Source organism: Rhinatrema bivittatum, chromosome 5, assembly GCF_901001135.1.
Source record: "Rhinatrema bivittatum chromosome 5, aRhiBiv1.1, whole genome shotgun sequence".
NCBI lineage: Eukaryota > Metazoa > Chordata > Amphibia > Gymnophiona > Rhinatrematidae > Rhinatrema > Rhinatrema bivittatum.
Window position 1 is genome coordinate 190,074,312 of NC_042619.1, and position 19,255 is coordinate 190,093,566.

General features: G+C 43.1%; 1 long non-coding RNA gene across 3 annotated transcripts; it reads left to right on the plus strand.

The window, feature by feature from the left end:
- Positions 1 to 1,225: 1,225 nt before the first annotated feature.
- Positions 1,226 to 17,620, plus strand: LOC115092295. 3 transcript variants are annotated; one of them, XR_003856976.1, is made up of 4 exons: positions 1,226 to 1,374; positions 6,637 to 6,762; positions 6,962 to 8,767; positions 16,576 to 17,620. It is a non-coding gene; the product is annotated as an uncharacterized LOC115092295 (long non-coding RNA). The 3 variants fall into 3 exon arrangements; XR_003856975.1 differs by lacking the exon at positions 1,226 to 1,374 and having other exon boundaries at positions 5,091 to 6,762; positions 16,516 to 17,620; XR_003856974.1 differs by lacking the exon at positions 1,226 to 1,374 and having other exon boundaries at positions 5,091 to 6,762.
- The last annotated feature ends 1,635 nt before the right edge of the window (positions 17,621 to 19,255 follow it).

A 19,255-nucleotide genomic window follows, 5' to 3' on the forward strand; every position in this document is an offset into this window, starting at 1 on the left:
TTTACTGCAGGCAGCTCTTATGTACTGAAACAGTTGCCAAAGGAAGTGTTACTAGCAACTCCTAATGCTCATTAATCCCTGCTGTCACTCAGCCATATTCAGTCAGCAAGGAATTCTGGGAGATGTAGTCTTAAAACCCATGTGATCTCAGTGTCTATTCTCCGAGGAATGTGGTTATGGAGCTGCTCCTGAACTCTCTTCTTTGGAGCAGAGAGCTGAGCTATCTTTACTTTCATTTCAGGGGAAAGCTTCTTTTTCCCTGGTTTCTTTTCCCACTAGGAGGGGGAGAAACTATTTTTTGTTTGTTTGGTTTTCTTTTCAGAGGAGCTGTAGAGGAGACTTGCTCCTGCTGCTGCTTCATCCAAGGTAGAGGCTATTTTCTTACTTTTCAACTGAGGATTTCCTTCCTATGCTACGTACCTGGTGGTTCAGCAGCAGCAGCCCCAGCTCTCCCCCCCTCTCTAGTTTTTCAGTTAGCTGAAATTGTTTCAGGGTTTTTTTTTTTTCTTTTTGTGAGTTTTTGTTTCTCCTGGCTCTTTTTCTGGTAGTTGTGTTCACAGTTTGAGTTTGCTTTTGGTTGATGAATTTTAAGTTTGTTTGTTGGAGCTGTCTTTTGTTCCTTTGCAGTAACTTTGTTTGTTAACAGTTTTGATGAGTAAAACTGCTTTTTCCCTGCCTGAATTTGTTAATTAAGTGTTCTTTTGTTAGTTTTTTTCCCCTGTGTTTGGTGCTTTTGGTTCTTAGGTAACAGAGGCACCTTCAACAAGCCCAGAGCCTGAGTGACCTGTGCACAGCCCTTTTTCCCTAACACCTTATTTTCTAACTTCCCCTCCCCAGTCATTAGTTTCTTGAGCTTTTTTTCACCTTACTTTCTTAGACCCTATCTCCCCTTCCCTCTGCTGAACTAGGCATGTTCAATCTCAATTGTTTCCTCTAACCCCTGTAATATGATGGGATAAAATAATGCTCTCAGGCCAAACACTGAGTTGAACTTTGAAAAACATGTTGATCAAGCGAAGAATAGTATAAGCAGGGCTTGAGCAGGTGCTTGTGGGGGAGAGTAGCTTGTCTGTGCCTGGGACCTGACTCAGCAGGAGGAGGGATGCCTGGCCAGCAGTCCTACCTGGACAGGAAGGTTCCCAGACTCAGGCAGTAACTTGTTTGCACATGCACTTGTTTACCTAGCCCTATAAAAGGTTGGGGTTCTCCAGTGGGAGGATGGAGCCTCACCTGTGCACTGACGAGTGGCGCAGAATCTTTCCCATTGAAGCTGTGTGCTCCTGTTTTTCGTTCACACTTGGGTTCCCTGACCTGATGCTGTTTTTTGGTTGCACTGGGGTTCCCTGACCTGCTGAATGGCAGGATGCTAATTTGGTATGTATTATAGTCATGGGAAATGAAGTATGTGTGCTATAAATAAAGCTGTATTTTATTACAGTATACCTTGTATATTATATTATAGGGTGTGGGTGTGTTTTGGGTGCCATGTGTGTGGTCTGTATATCTCTCACTCAGGCATCTTGTAATATTTGGTGCAGTGAGCAGGGTGTCCTTGTTTAGGAGGAAAAATGGGGGGGGAAAAAGGACATTAAAGAATCTAAGGGGGGAAAGGAGAAACCCGAGGTAGACATTTCTGGTTGGAAAGATATAACCTACTCACTGCTGGCCAATGAGTGGGGGTGTAATATGGGGTTATGTGAGAATTGGGATAGGAATGTAGGGATAGAATCTTGTGAGCTGGTAGATATTTTACAAAAGGTCCCTGTAGTTGCAGGGAAAGAAATGGTGTGCATTGCCCAGCAGGGATGGATACTTCTTACTGGGTATAGGAAAGCTCACTTAAGAGTTAATGAGCTGCAGTAGCAAGTAGCCACAGCCCAAGAAGAATTAGAGAAATCAAGGCAGGTGTTGCAATGTCAGTTGCAGCTTTGTAATGATAAAGTATACCTTGTTACTAAAAATGTTCTGTTTTTTTGAATGTTTTTTGTTCTATGTAATTGCTCCAGGGCAAGTATTCAGTTTGTTTCACTGTAAACCAGTTTGATTTGTATCCAATGCAAGAAGATCGGTATATAAAAGCCAAAAATAAATAAATAAATAAATAAATAAAGTGGACAAATATCAAGTGATGGCAGAGAGGACAGCCATAAGGGCGATACAAATACAATGTGGTGCAGTGAGCCTGGCTATGCATAAAGTGAAAGGAAATTAGTGAAGCATAACATGTTAAGCAATATAAAATATATTTATCTTGTGTAAAAAAAAAAAAAAAGTCAAGCTAGTGGGGTAAAAGACTTCCTGGATATCCCGGGATGGGAGAATAAACCATATAAAATGCTATATGAAAACTGGGAATCAAAGGTGAAAGTTTTATATGAGCCTTTAATTTGTGTCTGTGTATCTCTTGATCTTTTAATGTGATGGGCTGATTTTGTTTATTTTGGTACCGTCTAGCTTGTGTTAAGAATTGTTCTTGTAATCTGCAGAAAGCAGGATAGTGCATAAGAAAATCTATGGAGTACAGAATATTCTGTGTGTGTATTTAACTTTAGTATTATGTGGCAACAGAAGGTGTCATTTGTTAAGGATCACAAGGACACTAAACTAGAATTAAAAGCAGATACAAAGAGAAAGCACCTTTTGGAGATTGTAGCAGCAGTATATGGGAAGAATCCATGGGATTCTAATGTTGCAGCAGACTTAAATTCTTTTGATGGTGTAGAAAATAAGATTTCTGATTATATCCATACCACAATGCTCAAAAATAAGAGTAAACAGAGCACAGACTTTAATATGGCTACTGTTAAATATTAAGAGTGCTTGGTCACAACGCCTGAAGATGTTGACAGATAAGTTGAGACAATAAAACTGTAATTGACTAAAACTGGAGAATTTCTTTTCTGCCCAGTTGGCAGAAGATAGACAACGCTATGAGCAGTGTGAGACTGATTTAATTGAGAAGCTAAAAATTGCTAGTACTCAGAATGAAGCTTTAAAGTCTGAAATTACCCATCTAAATAGTTACTTGATAAAGAAGAAGAGTTAGAAATCCTTTAGGAACACCGTAAACCCAAATCCTCCTCTGATTATAAGAATGAAAAAGAAGGTAATATAAAGACCACTGCGAACAGGGGTGCAAATGATCCAGAAGAGGGGAGAGTGAGAATGTCACCACTACATGTATTTGTGACAGGACGTTAAAGGGAAGGCCTGTATTTAGTTGGAAGTTTCGTGACATTTGTTATCCATGCAGGAGAAAAGGAAATACAGCAAAATAAAAATTAAAAAAAATTGTCACAAACCATGGAATTTACATTCAGTATTTATCTTCCTCGCCCAGCATGCTCACAGATTCAGTTGGGGGCGGCTGACCCTATTCCTTCTACTCTCTATGTGGCACACCCAATACTTACTTAAACAGTAGGGGGTCTGGCCTCAGCTGATAACCTGATTTAAAGTTTGTAATATTTTAATTGTACAGCTATAGGTTTAGCAAAAAGATTTTGTAGAAGCAGGGAGAGATCTGTCTCGTAAACCTTTTTTCTTTCTCCTCTCTTCCTTCTATCTCGCATGACCAACTTTTGAAGGAATGTAAACAATTCCGGTTTCTGTGATTAAGCAGTCAAAATCTTGTAGTTAGAAAAGAGTGACATTTTTTGGTGTGTAAAAGATTAAAATTAACCTTTCTTTGTATGTAAGATTTTTTCTTTTACAGATTTACAAGAATAAAAGCTGCTGTACAGGACAAAGTGTAAAACCTGAGTTGTTTTTTTTTCCTCTCTCCTAGATTTTGTTTTGTTTTTTTAACAGATCTGTTTTAGAAATTCTGATTTTTGCTTAATTCTGGATCCAAAGATTTCTGTGTTTTGCTTTTAAAAGGCCTAATTTTTGAGCTCTAATGTTTGGTAATTGTTTCCTGTTTGTGGTTCTCTGTCATTATGTCTTGTACATGTTACATTGTGTATAGATGAAGACAGAGTTTACTGGCTATAGAAAAGTGCAGTGAATAAACAATAGCTTGACGTCATTTAAACAAAGCAATCACTGCTGAAGTTTTATGGACAAAATCTTTTAAATAATGTTCTAGAGTATAATATGCTAAGGGATGATAATTGATTTTTTTCCCTCTTCTCTTCCTCCTTTTTCTTTCCCCTGTTCACTTTTGTTTACTTGCAAGTAAGGAGGTACTGTGGGGTGGGTTTTTTTGTTGTTGTTGTTTGTTTTCTTTTTCTTCCACTTTTCCTCCTTCCACCTTTTGGGGTTTATGTACAGTTTAAGTGAATGGATGACTACTCATCTGGGTTGCTTTTGTCTGAATATTGTGTGTTATTTTATAGGAAAGTGGGGAAAAAAGAAGGGATTAGACATTATGTAGCTGTTTCTTTGAACTATGATAAAAAAATATTGTATATCCATATGAATAGTGTATAATATATAGGGATAATTACATACAAGAAGTTATTGATGTTTATTGTAGAGTTTCTTATTTACTTAATTTCGGTTTTTATTCATCTCATATCAGGTATTAATCCATAAAACACAAACATTTGAATTAATGATGAGAGTGCAGAGGCTGTGCTTCCAGGACAGCTTCCAGAGTGCTGTGCTGCGAGACATATTCACATCATTTGTCATTGACCTCATAACTTGAAATCATCCCACCCTTTGCCACAGAAGACATCTTGCATCTTTCATTTTATGGGCTAAAGTACTCAGAATTTCCATATTCAATGGGGCTGGCATTACTTAGACACTGTTTTTAAGTAATATGTATATCTCTTTGAAATGTAATAACTGATTATCATGATGAAATATGATTATGATACACTCAGCTAATACCTAGTCACACTGTTACTTGCATTTCTTACTATTTTGATTCTCACATTAATGATACAGTCTGAATTGATGCAGTTTTATTGCTCCGTAGTTGCTCTTCTCTGTGTTAATGGTTCGGATAGTAATTTTTATTTTTGTAGAAAGAACTAGAATAGATTTTTGAAACAGGAATTTTTTGTTGTTTGTTTTGGGTTTTTTTTTTTTGCACCACCAAGGGGGGTGGGGGGGTGGAGGTGTATGTACTACACCTGAGTTTAACTGTTCCAGATACCTAAAAGAGAAGGAGATTAGCAGGCTGTATGCTGCCAGTGGGAGATGCTGTTGAGCAAGGACCTAAGACAATACTTCATCGAGGGGTGGAGAGGCACCCAAATAACTGCACATGTGGACACAGGCTATACTGGGCACAGTAGGCCTGATACTGGATACTCAATGAACATTGGCCTATATCTCCTGATGAGCTGGGTGTCCCTCAGAAGTCATAGAGGCCAACCACATACAACAAGCAGACTGGAGATCACAATGGATGTCAGAAGATACTGAGACCAATCACTGTGGACACACATGGCAGGCCAGAGGCACGCCTTGCTACTGTTTTAAATTGGGCAGATCTCTGTGTCAGTTAACCTCCAGGGCCATGCAGTTTAGATGGGGCTTAGGTATTCTTGATAAGGGTATTCTGACCAACTGCACAGAGGGAGCAATGAGTTAATAGATTTAGCTTTTCTTGCAAATATGGTAGTAGCCCTGGTCTTTTAAATTTGCTAGTCCTAAGAGGACGAGTGTTTAATGCATGTATATATCCAACAATCAATACACATTGTTCTGACCAATGTAAATATATAGATTAGGAAACTTTTCATCTAGCAGGTGTCGGTGTGAAAACTCTGAATCCAGGGGTGGAATATGATGGAGAGGCCAAATGGATTCAGAGTTTTCAGGCAGGCACAGACTAGTTTGAAGGCCACACAGCTGTTTCTGAAAACTGATAAGAACTCAGAGGGAGGGAAGCTGTTGTTTTCATAAGCATTTGTAGTGTATAGGGGAGACAGCAAGAAAGAGGGGAAAGAGAGAGTAATAGACTGTGATTTTTCCTCTTTAGTTAAGGTTCCTTGTACTTTGCAGACAAACATTAGATCTGCTTCTCTGTAATGAGAATGCTTCATTTGATTGCTTTAGCATGACATTGCAACATCATGTTACTGCCCATAATTGGTGGGACATTTTCACTGGTGCTTCACCAAAAGCTACTAACTTCTTAAACTGGGTGATCCATCACATTTTAATAGTTTTAGTACTACTACTAATACTATTTGTGTGTATATGTTATTTCTATTATAGAATTAAGTTATGTATTCTGCTTTAGTAACATGAGTATGGGTTAGAAAAATACATTATGAAGAAGCGGTACGCAATTTAACCTGAGAGCAAGAGGTGGAATGCAGTACGAAGGGATAAAAAAATGCTTTCAGGACAAACACGGTGTTGAACTTTGAAAAATGTGTTGATCAAGTGAAGAACAGTATAAGCAGGGCTTGAGCAGGTGGTTGTGGGGGAGAGTAGCTTGTCTGTGCCTGGGACCTGACTCAGCAGGAGGAGGGATGCCTGGCCATCAGCCCTACACTAGACAGGAAGGTTCCCAGACTCAGGCAGTAGCTTGTTTGCACATGCACTTGTTTACCTAGTCTTATAAAAGGTTGGGGCTCTCTAGTGGGAGGCTGTAGCCTCACCTGTGCACTGACGAGTGGTTCAGGCTCTTTCTCTTTGATGCTGTGTGCTTCTGTTTTTCTGTTGCACCAGGGTTCCCCGACCTGATGAGTGGCAGGATGCTGATTTGCTGCTTGCTCCTGTTTTTCGGTCGCACTTGGGTTCCCTGACATGATGCTGTTTTTTTGTCACACTGGGGCTCCCCAGGATGCTGATTTGGTATGTATTACAGTCATGGGAAATGACGTATGTGTGCTGTAAATAAAGCTGTATTTTATTACTGTATACCTTGTATATTATATTATAGTATGTGTGTTGGGTGCCGTGTGTGTGGTCTGTATATCTCTTACTCGGGCATCTTGTAACACCCCCTTCCCATTCTTTATTTTTCTTTTTGTCTTTTTTTTTTATACACAAGCACACAGGAGACAAAGAAATGTTTGAACATCAGAAGGAGGCAGTACTACTGAACCATCAAAATTAAGGCCCTCACCAAAAAGGCCCCTTCCCCACATCACAGCCAGAGGCCCCACCAGTATCTCAGGGCTGTCTTGAAGACTGTCATATGCAGGAAAGTCCCAGTATGGTGGAAGTGCAGGGTCTTCATAAAGGAGAAAAACCAGCAAATAAGTAGAGGCCAAATCCTGTGACCACACCAAGCCTAGAACTGGAGGTTGAGAGTCCAGGGGAAGGGACCTTGATAGGCATCAGACATCTGCCCGAGGTCCATATAGCCCAACTGGTCAGCAGGGTACAATAAGCCCACAGCTGCAGACAGACAGGTAATGGGGGGGCTTCCCTCAATTTACAATATACTATAACAAACACACTGGATGTGACAATTAACCTCCTCTTAGGAGAGGTCTCACAGGATGAAGTCATACCCCAAGGAGGGAATACAATTCCCTCCAGGGTTGGAATTACCCAGATGGCATGGGCCCCCAGAGTGGGAATCCTGTGGGTGGCTCCCTGGGTGGAAAACCCCATGGGTGGCTTTTTGTGTGAATCCTCTGCAGAAGTCCCAACCATCAGGGAGAGAGAACACCAGCAATGCAGCCCATGGATAAAAGACCCTATGAACACCTCAGTCACCCAGAGTGAGGAACACCTAGAGGGCACTGACATCCAGAGCGGAGACCCAATCCAAATTGGCCCAGTCTAGAGAGAGCACCCTTGTGCTACCAGTAGCCCTAAAGAAGGAGAGCAGCTGATGGGGAATAAGCCCCATGGAGGAGGCACACAAACAGTTTCTGGTCCTCAAGGGGAAAACTCACAGGCATCCATTAATCCCCAGGGTGGCACCAACTCCCAGGGAGGGAACAGATCCAGTGCCCCCAGGGAAGAACAACCAACCCACCCCTGAACACAGGAGAAGGAGTAACCGAGGCACTTGAGGTGCCAGGGGAGAAGTCAAAAGGGGGAAAAGAAAAAAAAGAATGGATAGGGAGGAGCTAAGCCCGAGCACTGTAACCCTAGCTGCTAGATCCTATGTGGCCATTGTAGCCGGAAACTCCCCTCCCCCACCCATTGGAAATGTTAGAGCTAGGCCTGCAGCACCTCAGAGGGTCATCATGGGAGGACACTGCGGCCTAAGCTGTAAACACACCATACGCTGCGAGATGCTTGCAGTGGGGGATATACACATGTATACCCTGGCAGTGGCTCAAGTAGTGGGGGCAGAGAATGTTCACTCCACCAGTAAGGAGAATGGTAAGGTGGTCATCTACCTATGTTCTTTTGTATCTTCTCACAAAGCCCTAATCATTGGGCTGCTGATAGAGGACATGTTCCACCTTCTGGAACCCCTTGATTCACAAGAGGTAAGTATAGTCCTATCAAACATACCCCCATTTCTCATGGAAGCTGGACTAAGGCAGCAGCTGAGCTCCCTAAGAGAAGTGAAATTCTCCATCTCTGTCCTTACCCTAGGGTTTAAGAGCCAAGCCATGAAGCACATTGAGACCACAGGAGACAGACCTGGATCAAACTTTCCAGGGGAAAAGAAGAGGCAGAAGAATGGGATGGGTACCATTCATATAACATTTACTTCACCACGGTAGAGGACCAGTTCTAGCTGTGCCATGAACTGGGGAAGATCTGGAAGAAGTGTCCCTGGAAGAAAGGGCAGCTCCAGAACTGGCAGGAAACTACCCCTGCAACCAGTCCTCCCAGAGCCGCTGTGCTCAAGAGTGGAACCCCAAACATCAGGACCCCCTCAACTCTGGTAAGGTCGGCCAAGGAAATCACTCCAATAGCAAGGCTGGATAAGCAGGCTGCAGCTTCTCTGCAGGCCTCTGAGAAACCCATATCCCCACCAGATGCACAACATGACCAGGGGATTTCACCCCCTCCCAAAGAGTCTAATAATGATAAAAGACTGAAAAGATTAAAAAAAGAAAAGAGGACAAAGCCACCTCCTGCTGAAGGACTGGACATACGTCTCCCCCCACCCAAAGTGAGCTGGAGGTAATGGAGCACACACCACCCCCATGCGGAAAACAGCTGGTGGTTGTTCGGGCTCAGACCCAGACCAGGAACACCATCCACAGGGTCCCTCTGAGGGTTTAATAAAGAGGAAAGGAGAGGGAGAAGCACCATAACCTAAGAGGAAAGATGGAGAGATATATAAGATGGGAGATGAGGGAGGGTAGGTCCTTGTTCCTCCACCAGACCAAGTACTGGCAGAGTGTGATGCTGCCCTGCCTATACAAGGTCCCCTCCCCAACACCATCCCAAAAGCTGGGGATGATGGACCTTTGGTCTGACCCAGTATGGCAAGTCTTATGTTCCTAAGTTCTTATGTAGAAATGAATCTAGTATATAGATTGAAGTACCCAATTCTTGCTTACAGAATTAGTTAAATAATTATTTTTTTTCTAAATAACAATCAAATTAATTGAAGCTTATTTGAAATGTATTATTGTATTATTTTTAATTATATTCTGCCTTTTAGACACTTCAAAGCAGATTACATTCAGGTACTGTAGGCTCATCCCTTCCCCAGAGAGCTCACAATCTAAGGGGTTCATTGATTAATTTTCATTACAGTAGAATGCATAAGAGCCACTGCACTGGGTTGACAAATATTTTAATATCACCTAAATATTGCATATAGTATTTAAAAAATAAAGACAACAAACAGAGCTAAGAAAACATTTCTTCAGTTCAAAAACTTCTGAAATGATTACAATTCATAAAAGGCAGAACATAGGAAAAAGATAGCTCCAATGAATTTTATCTTTAACTATATTAGGGATAGTCATGAAAATGTATATGCTTAGATGAAGAAAAATGTCTGCTTTGTTTAATTATATGTCCCAAGAGTCTTAGATAATAATGAAATCCAGGAGAGAAGTGATTATGAAAAATGTTTTGCTGCAATTAAAAAGCAATGGAGACACATTTCTTAACTATTTCTAAACACACATTAAAGGACTCCTTATAAATAAAAGCAAATGAAACACTCAATGCCCCCAGTCTCTTGAAGTACATGGAAATATTTCTGCACAATCTCACAAAGTACAAAAACATTTGTAGGAAAAAAACATGTATATTACATAAAAGAATAACAAATAGCAAAAATTCATCTCCACCATGTGGTTTATAAAAAGTCATTGTCTAAAGTGTCACAGAGGGAACTCTCAGATGACTGAGATGACCTACCTAACATAGTATTCATTTCAACCAAAATCTGCATTAAGTTATTTCTTAAGGTCTGAACATTTTTTTCATTGTCTATCCATTCTTCCATTGCATAAGCTTGAAATTTAAACTGAATTTTAAATGGGCCACACACGTAAAAAATGGGGGTTATGCGCGTGGCTGGGCCTTCTGCGGGCCGGGCCCAAGGAAAAAAGGGGCAGTCTGGAGGTGGCCGGTACATTTGCCGCTGTGCTGGGGAAGCACGCTCTGGCAGTCGGCCGGAGCACACAAATTGCTTCTGCTCCAATGAAGCAGTAAGCAAAAAAAGTAAATAAAGGGAAAGGTAGGAAAAAAGGTTTAGGGGGTGGGGAGGAGAGGGGAAAGGGAAGGGAGGTTAGGTAGGTGGGGTAGGGAATTGGAGAAGGCCGGGATGCATTGCCACGCGGAAATTGCATAAACCCTCCCCCTTGCGCACGTCGCCTGCACATGCGCGTGTAGATTATAAAATCTGGCATGCCCACGGATTTTATAACATGCACGCGTGCACCTTTAAAAATCTACCCCAATGTTTTCATTACTCGCTAGCATTCAATAATCAACCAATGATAAAGGAACAAGGCATACAGAGATCCATATTCAGCAGGCCAGTTAGTGGCCGAGTTATCTGGATAAACTTAGGATAACTTGACCGTATATTCGTCAGGAGAAACATCCTGCTGAATATAACAGTCAAAAGTTATCCGGCTACATCTAGCTGGATAACAAAAAATCTAACCAACTATATTTGAAAATAGCCAGGTAGATTTTTTAGTTACATGGCCTTGTGTGACCAGATAACATGCTACTTATCTGGATATCTTGAAAAGATAGCTGGCTAAGTAGTGCTGTCATCTGCTATAGAAAAAACAAGTTGCCCCAACCCCTCCCTCTTTCCCCCCAAATCATAAGTCAATTCATAACATTGTATTCTAATCCCCTGCCAACCCCTAAACCTTTTCAAATTGTAAAGAGTTGGCTTGTTTTGGAAACTGGCCCCCATCCCTAAGTTACCTTTAAAAGGAGCTCAGCCTACATCCCCTTCCCACCCACCAACTAGGAAAAATCATGCTCCCTTACCCCATTCCCATTCCCAACCCCAACCCCATCCCCCTCTCCCACACCTTCCCGCCAATAACTTTTTCTTCATCGCTGGGATTGAGGCACCTGCCTGCTGCTGGTGCTTCCAGCACTGTTCTTTCAGAGGCAGAGTTGGAAACGTAAATTTATAGTTCCTGCGCTTTCTTTGTCCGAGCAGGGATGGAAGCAGTAAGGCCGCGGTAAAAACAGTGCGGCAGTGTCAGGCGCACCCTTCCTCCCCGCACGCACAGTTCTCCTGACCTAACACCTGATTCTCTCTTCTAATCGCATGCAAATGCATGCCGCGGCTGTGAAGCGTTAGGGAAGGGTTATGCCCGCGCAACCCATTTTACTGTATAGGCGCTGTAACAGCGCCTATACAGTAACCTGGGTGCGCTGGTACCTGTCATTTCAAATGACATTTGAAATGACAGGCACCAGGAAGTGTAAAAAAGTGTAAAAAACAAAAAACCTGTGTGTTATATAAAAAAATAAAAAAAATTTAAATACCTGTCGGAGGGCCGTGGGTCCAGGCGGCCGGTGGGCGGCGGGCAGCCATCAGCGGCATCCGGTAGTCCCTTCTCCCGATTTCGCATGGGCATTCATCCAGGCAGAGGGAGCCGACGGCGAACGACCTCCGGCTCCCCCTGCCTGGATGAGCGCCAAAATCGCACGGGCGGGTCGGCAGCTGGGGGGGGGGGGGGGGGGGGCGGCAGCGGGGGGCAGCAGCAGGATCCGGGAGCGGCGGGTAGGCAGCAGCGGGGTCCGGGGGGCAGCGGCAGCAGGATCCAGGGGCGGCAGTGGCAGCGAGATCCGGGGGGCAAGTAGCGGCAGCGTGTTCGATCGGGCAGGTAGGTGGGAAAAAAAGATGGCCGCCTGCACGGGGGAAAGCTGCAATTGGCCGCTGAAGACGTGACGTCACACCCCGTGACGCCAAACGTCGTGACGTCACGTCTTCAGCGGCCAATTGCACGCTTTTCCCGTGCAGGCGGCCATCTTTTTTTTGCCACCTACCTGCCTGCCTGATCGAACACGCTGCCGCTACTCGCTCCCCGGATCTTGCTGCCGCCCCTGGATCCTGCTGCCGCTGCCCCCCCGGACCCCGGTGCCGCTGCCCCCCCGGACCCTGCTGCTGCCTACCTGCCGCTCCCGGATCCTGCTGCGGCCCCCCCCCCCCCCCCCCCGCTGCCGACCCGCCCGTGCGATTTTGGCGCTCATCCAGGCAGGGGGAGCCGGAGGTCGTTCGCCATCGGCTCCCTCTGCCTGGATGAATGCCCGTGCGAAATCGGGAGGAAGGGAGAAGGGACTACCGGATGCCGCTGATGGCTGCCCGCCGCCCACCGGCCGCCTGGACCCACGGCCCTCCGACAGGTATTTAAAATTGTTTTATTTTTTAATATAACACACAGGTTTTTTGTTTTTTACACTTTTTACACTTTTTACACTTACCGTAGCAGGCCCGAGCCTTGCTACTTTTTCGTTTTTGTTTTTTTTTGCTTCGGGAGGAGGGGACCGGACGGGGCTGCAGGAGACCGGACGGGACCAGGGCGGGTAAGCAATGTTTTTACACTACACTACACTACACTAACTCCTACTAGGGGGAGGCGGTAAACTAGCAGGTTAAGGCCGCGGCAGAACAGCGGGTTACGGAGGAGATAATATCAGCACCCGTTACAGTATCGCAGGGGAATAGCTAATTCCTTCATTATACCGCTTTTTCGTTCATTTACATGCTGGGTGCGGAAAGGGTTTAGGAAAGGGTTTAGGAAGCGCTAAGGACGCGTAAAACTGGAGACTGTATCGCTGGATGGCCTTACTCGTCTGTATTGTGCGCTCCCAGCACGTTACAGACGGGGAATCTTTAACTCAACGTTACTGTATCGACCTGTTAGTCAGATATCTCTTTAAGATATACATTAAAGTAGCATAAGGCCACATAACTTTCGACCTGCTCTGAAGTAGGTCTAAAGTTATTCTTGAGATTCAGCAAGGTTAACAGGATATATCAGACCCTCCCTGTAATGACCGTGATATGCACCTTTTGAAACTAGTTACCCTGCTAGAATTTATTTATTTATTTATTTATTTATTTATTTAAAACTTTTTTATACCGGCATTCGTAGGACACATCATGTCGGTTTACAAATAACTGAGAAAGGAAAGGAAAGGAAATTACAATAAACAGGGGAGGGGTTAACTGGGTGATATACAAAGTAGAGGAGAGGAGAGTCAGACAGGCAGCATTACAAAAAGAACCAATATACAAGGTTAGTTGGCATGTGCACTTGGGATATTTAGTATATGAAACTTATTTACAGTAGGACATGGGCAGGTGCACGTAGGAACGATTAAGGGGGGGGGGGGGGGTAGGGAGGGAGGGGGGGCGAGACGGGGGTGGTGGGAACCGGGTACAGACGGTGATAGTTTTCAGGGAGGAATTGATGGTGGCGTGGGGGAGTAGGCAAAGGAGAGAGGAGAGATAGAGAGGGGTGGGAGAGGGGGGATGGGAGAGAGGTAGTGGGCTAGGTTGGGATTGAGGTGGTTCAGGAGGACATTGGATAGGATTGGGTGGAATTGGGGTAGGCTTGTTTAAAGAGCCATGTCTTGATTCCTTTTTTGAAGTGGCTCATGGATGGTTCTAAGCGGAGTTTGGCGGGTAGGGAGTTCCAGAGGGTAGGGCCCGCAATGGAGAAGGCTCTCTCCCTGGTAGCGGTAAGGTGCCCAACTTTAAGTGAGGGGGTTTGGAGAGTGCCAGCAAGGGAGTTTCTGGTGGGGCGGTTGGCTTGACGGAATTGTGGCATGTCTTCAAGCCAAGGTGAATTGTTATTGTATAATGTGTTATGGAGGATGGTAAGTGTTTTATATTGGGAGCGGAAGGTGATGGGGAGCCAATGGAGATCTTGGAGTATGGGAGTGATGTGGTCAGTTTTTCTGGTGTTTGTTAAGATTCTTGCCATGGCATTTTGTAGGATTTGAAGGGGTTTAGTGGTAGAGGAGGGGAGGCCTAAGAGAAGGGAGTTGCAGTAGTCGAGTTTGGTGAGTATGGTGGTTTGCATAACCGTGCGGAAGTCACAGGCATGGAGAAGGGGCTTCAATTTTTTGAGAATTTGTAATTTGTAAAAGCCCCCTTTTAGAAGTGATTTAATGTGGGTTTTGAAGCTGAGTTGATTGTCTAGGGTGACTCCTAAATCTCTGACACTGGGCGGTAGTGTATGAGCTTGTGAGGCGTTGAGAGTCATTTGGCGGGATGAATTGAGTGATTGGTTTGTGAGGATGAGGATTTCAGTTTTCGAGGTGTTAAGAGCTAGGTGGAGATTGGAGAGGAGAGAATTGATGGATGTCAGGCATGTTTCCCAGTATTGAAGGGTTTCGTTGATGGATTTTTGAATTGGAATAAGTATTTGTACGTCATCAGCGTACAAGAAGAATTTTAGTCCTAGTTTAGAGAGGAGGTGGCAGAGAGGGAGTAAGTATATATTGAAGAGGGTGGAGGATAGAGAAGAGCCTTGTGGTACCCCTTGTGTGAGGGGAATGTGTGCGGATTCGAAAGTATCAAGCTTGACTAGGTATTTGCGGTGGTCAAGGTATGAGGAAAACCAGGATAGGGCTGTGTTTGAGATGCCTATCTCCGCTAAGCGTGATATTAGGATTTGATGATTCACGGTATCAAAGGCGGCTGAGATATCGAGAAGGGCAAGTATATATGATTGGCCGTGGTCCATGCCTTTAAGGATGGTGTCCATTATTGCGAGTAGGAGTTTTTCGGTGCTACGGTCTTTACGAAAACCGTATTGGGTGGGGTGTAGAATATTGTTATCTTCAAGGAAATCGGCGAGTTGGGAGTTTACCACTTTTTCCATGATTTTGGATATGAAGGGCAGATTGGAAATAGGCCTGTAATTTGCAGGGTCATTGTGATCCAGGGTAGGTTTCTTTAGTAGTGGTTTCACGACGGTGAGTTTAAGTGGGTCGGGGACTTTCCCGGAGGTGATGGAGCAGTTTATGATTTCTGCTATTGGTTTTGCAATGGCAGAGGGAATGGGGAGGAGAATTTTTGATGGTATGGTGTCTGAGATGTGGGTGGATGGTCGCATCTTTTTTAATATGGATTCAACTTCCTTCACGGAGGTAGTGTCGAGAGAGTCGAGGTTAGAGTTGTTGTCGATCGGTAGTGGGTCTGTGGGAGCGGGATTGGGGGGTAGACGTGTAAGAATTTTGGAGATTTTACTTTGAAAGTAGTCGGCTAGTTTCTCGCATTTCTCAATGCTGTTTATTTCTTGGGGGGAGGGAATGGGGGATTTTGTGAGTTCTGCAGCGAGGCTAAATAGGGCGTTTGGATTGAATTTAAAGCTGTGGATTTTTGATGTGTAGAAGTCGCGTTTGGCGTGGATGGTTGCTTGTCGGTATGTATGCAATGTGTGTTTGTAGTCCATTTTGTGTGTGGGTGTTGGTTGTTTTCGCCAGGTACGTTCCTTGGTTCTAAGGTCTTGCTTTAGTTTTCTTAGTTTTCTTAATTTAGCTGGATAAAGGCTAAATTTAGCAGGTTAAGCCATTTAGATGATATTCCAAGTTCAAAGCTCTGTCAGGTAGCACCAAGTGAGAAAATATTTAATAAGGAGCTCCCTTATAGTTCACTCTCTTTCCTTAACACACATTGCTATATGAGTTTAACACATTATTGCACCTAAGAGATAGTGTCAGTGTGAACAATAAATATTTAAAAGGACAGACCAGCTCAGTAAAATCAGACAAAGTAATCAGTGAAAATATATGCTTTTTCTTTTTATTATAAATGAGTTAATTGATCAAGCCTTTAAAAAGATAGTTTGTTATGCTAACCAAGGGGTTAAATTTGTAGCCTCTGGCTACAACCTGCCAATACAGTTTGTATGTGCAGCCCCAAGCTTAGCAATCATAATATTTTTATACATTTCATTAGTTTACACAAGATGCCTTTTAATAACACTAAAATATTTACATAGAACACCTTATAATAACAATCTTACATGTGTTTAGTAAATATTGCTTATACCACCTGAAATTGTGCTTATAATGTCTAAGAGTTTAATCAGATATATAGATAAAAAAGCATATAATGTCTGATAATCTAAAAACTAAGCCATTTAAGCCATACATAGTTGTATCACTAACAAGGAACATAATTTGCACTGAGGATTTTGACCTTACTGTATATAACTTATTGTTTACCTCTAGAAGGAAGACAACATTCCTGATTAGCGTTTAACATATAATCTATTATTCCCCTGCTGTCAGAGACAAATCTGGGAGAAGACCCAAGGCTTCAGAGAGAAAATCATTGGGAATGAAGATATCTGCAAGGAATTCCATTATCAGCTTTTGACTTATTTTTATGTCTCTATGTGGAAATGCAGAGCTAAATGATTGCCTCTCATTTTAGACATTAGATTGTGTTGCAAATGATTCAGGGACAAAAGCTGTTCTCTTTCTGATAGCTAATGATTTCAGATGTGGGAACCCCTAGGGTATGAACTGGGCCTGGCTTTGGATTGGGGTGCCCATGGCACCCTCTCCAGGCTATCAAATAGCTCTGAGATGTTTAAATCCATAAGAATGAATATCTATTACATTATCCATCTAAATGGTTTTTGAATATGGACCACATAATTGCTTACAATACTATAGCTTTCAGATGATTACTCTTTACACACTGACAAAATCAAATATCAAACAAGTACCACACTCAATAGTCTTTAGGGCAAAGGAAAGTGTCAAGCTAGGAAGGAGTTGTGAGGGATTTATCTTTGAATAGTCTCAAACAAATGTTTTTGAGAATCTCTCAATGGAAGAATCAGTAAAGGCTACACTTCTTGATTCTTTTGTTTTAAAGCAAGATATGAACTTCACCCTAAGGCAATTTTTTTAAACAAGGTAATGATGTGTTTTGGTTATACATTTTAAGTGTTTCTGGAAGTTGGTAAAGTGGCTCAGAATAAGAGGAAAAATAATTATATGTGCACAATGGCTTCTGCATTTAGAAGGGATTTTTTTTCTATGAAAACCATATGAATGTTTAATTTAATTCTCTGCAAATAGATAAATTTAGTATGCACCATAACATTTAAGATTTTTTTCTTAATGATGAAGCTAAAACATCTAATCATTTGTGTGGATCAATGTTAGACCTCAGGATGAGTGACAATGGGGTGTGTTTAGCATTTGAGTAATTATGAAACTGCTGTTTAGTATATGTTTTGGTTTAAAAAGTATTTCCTATTTGGCTCCTTTTTTCCTATATAAGATTTTTTCCTTTGTATTTTTGGATTAGGGAGAAAGTAAAGAATGAAATATAGTTCTTCTGTGTTAGGGGTTTTTTTATTTTTTTATTTTCAGGTTTTCTTGAAATGATTGAGAAAATGTAATACAAATTAAAAAAAAAAAAAAAAAGTCCACTGAAGTAATATCCTCTCAGAGGGTAAAGAAATAATGAAATTAAAGTGGGGGCACCATTAAATAGCATATGCATCCCACTACTTCTTACTAAGCATCTTGCACTATGATAGAGATCCACATGAATGTGTCATTACATAGACTTTCCCAGTTCCTATTCTATATGCTATGGAAAATCCAGAATTTCGGTTATGATCATCAGGTTGGGGATTGGGAATTAATAATGTTTCCATTACTGTAGAACTGGCTACAGGTGCATAGTGATTTTTTTAACCTTACCCAGAAAACCATGCACCATTGTTAGGATTTCTAGGTAAACGGGCCCTGGGCCGAGGTGAGAGATGGTACCGCCCACAGGGAGGAGCCCTGTGAGCCTAACCGTTGGGAAGCAAGGTCTCAGCAGATGTCAGACACAATTGTAGAATAGAGTCTTTATTAGAGAGAGAGAGAGAGAGGTACTGCCTGAGAAGTGGGGAGTGCAGGAGAAAGTTACAGAGTCTGTGCGGTGGGAATACCTCAATAATAGAGATCTGGCAATGGTCCGCAGAGCGGGGTACACCGATGAGGTTCCTCTGTAGCGATGATTCGGTAGTGGCCTGCAGCGCAGGGTACATCGGGGGGTTCCTCACTTAGATATGGTACGGTAGTGGCCCGCAGCATGGGGTACACCGGACAGGATTCCACACTAGAGATGGTACAGTAGTGGTCCTTAAAGTCAAGGTACTCATAGTGATGAATGTTCCAGCAGAAGCCCCGGGGAACGGGGATAGGCAGCAGTCCAAGCCAAGAAGGCCCTCCGAGGAGCGGATAGCCAGAGACAAGGAAGGGCCTCCAAGAAGCGGGTACCCAGAGGATCTCATGCCAAATATGCAGGAGCTGGAACAGGAAGTCCATAGTGAGCGAAGCGGATTCAGTAATGAGGGAACTTATTGCCAAGTCGCCAATATGCAGGGCCAGCCGGCTTAAGTATCGTGGAGTGAAGACGTCATCTGGAGGGGATGCCCCCGAGGTTCCCGCCATGACGTGCTTAAGACTGGCCCGTGCACGCGTACGCACGCCTAAGTGATCCCGAAGGCAAATTGGCGGGCGGCAGCGCCCACGCATTCCGGGGATGCCAAGTAGGTCAGCGGTAGCTAGCGGAGGCCACCACTTTCCCCAGCAGTGTCAATGCAGCAAAGAAATAGGTGAGCATTAGTGCTCGCAGCCATCTGCGACTGACGGGCGTAACAACCATGAGTTGTTAGGCAATGAGAAGAAGTTTGGACTCTGTGGACATCTGTTTATTTTTTCCAACCCAATTAACTATGTATGTAACTGTGACAGAATACTGTACATCATCTCCTGTCCTGGACTGTTAGAAAACATCAGAAAGTCAATCAACAAGGCAAACTTTCAGAAAGCATGTCTTTTATTTACTTTGTTTAGACCAGGGGAAGATAATGTTGATTCTCAAGGGCCTCAAACGGGTCTGGTTTTCAGGATATTCTTAATTAATTGGCATAATATTTATGTGAATATGCTGTCT